The sequence below is a fragment of the Otolemur garnettii genome, unplaced genomic scaffold (assembly GCF_000181295.1).
Source record: "Otolemur garnettii isolate 467f Iridium unplaced genomic scaffold, OtoGar3 scaffold00153, whole genome shotgun sequence".
Taxonomy (NCBI): Eukaryota; Metazoa; Chordata; class Mammalia; order Primates; family Galagidae; genus Otolemur; species Otolemur garnettii.
In genome coordinates this window covers 954,669-956,199 of record NW_003852548.1, presented here as the reverse complement: position 1 = coordinate 956,199, position 1,531 = coordinate 954,669, and positions in this window count along the sequence as shown.

Below are 1,531 nucleotides of genomic sequence, written 5' to 3'. Positions count from 1 at the left end.
ACAGGCGCCCGCCACAACGCCCGGCCATTTTTTTTTTGGTTGCAGCCGTCATTGTCGCCTGGCGGGCCCGGGCTGGGGATTTGAACCCGCCACCTTAGGTGTATGTGGCTGGTGCCTTAGCCACTTGAGCCACAGGCGCCGAGCCAAAACATAAGAACTTGAAGAACATTTTCTTGGGTAGGACGGAAGAGTGGGATTTTGATCACTGGATTTGGGGGATCTCTGAGGTTCAGTTGTGTCCTCTAAGAAGTTTCATTCTATCTCATGGCTTCCTCTTCTTCCTCAATGCCGATGACTCTCTAACCTGTAAATTAGCCCAGATCTCTCCCTCAGGCTATGGGCTCAACTGAACTGTCCAAAACTAATCATCTTTGTGTTGGTAAACGGGTCTATGGTGCAACCAAAGAATGGACTGTGCAAGAAGCTCTGACACTTCACTAGACTCCTCTTGTTCCCTAACTCAAGTTCAGTTAGTCACTATATCATAGAATTGTCCCTTTAATGTCCTTCTATGTTAGCACTGCTATCGCAGGAAAACAGTGAACTAAAATAGACAGACACTTAAACCAACAATATAGAGGAAGGAACCTTTAATTGCCAGTGAGAACTCAGGTGCCTCAAGGCGTAAAATGCTGACCTCCGGGGAACAGTTTTTTCCAAACTCTTTTATAACTTTTATTTTTTTAATAGTTCTACTTTTTATTATTATTATTGTTATTTTTATTATTTTGGCGGGGGCTGGTTTTGAACCCGCCACCGCTGGCATATGGGGCCAGCACCCTACTCCTTTGAGCCACAGGCGCCACCCAAAATTAGGTTTTGGTTTTTTTTTTTAAGACAGAGCCTCAAGCTGTTGCTCTGAGTAGAGTGCTTTGAAATCACAGCTCACAGCAACCTCCAACTGCTGGGCTCAAGTGATTCTCTTGCTTCAGCCACCCAAGTAGCTGGGATTACAGGTGCCTGCCACAACACCCAGCCATTTTTTGGTTGTAGTTGTCATTGCTGTTTGGCAGGCCCAGGCTGGGTTTGAACCTGCCACCTCTGGTGTATGTGGCAGGTGCCTTAGCCGCTTGAGCTACAGGTGCCGAGCCACCATATTTTTTCTTCAGTTCAATACCAGCTACATAGTTATGGCTACAGTTGTTGGAAACCAGGGTATTGTTATTAGTTAGAAATCTTTTTTTCTTTTTTTTTTTTTTTTGCTTTTCAAGGTTATTTTAGCTCAGTGTAAAGTTTGTTCTTATCTTTGGAGGAGGAGTTCTTCTGCAGCTGCCTGCTGTTTTCTCAGGATCACTAAGAGGTATAAGATTTATTTCTCCTTCCTAATTCCCCTCTTTAAGACCCCAGGGATTAGGAATGGGGTCTCATCTTATTCATTATCGGTATCTACACTACTTGATAATATCACTAAGTCATGAACACTTTGCCTGCATTCTCTTTTTTTTTGAGACAGAGCCTCAAGCTGTCCCCCTGGGCAGAGTGCCGTGGCATTACAGCTCACAGCAACCTCCAACTCCTGGGCTCAAGCGAG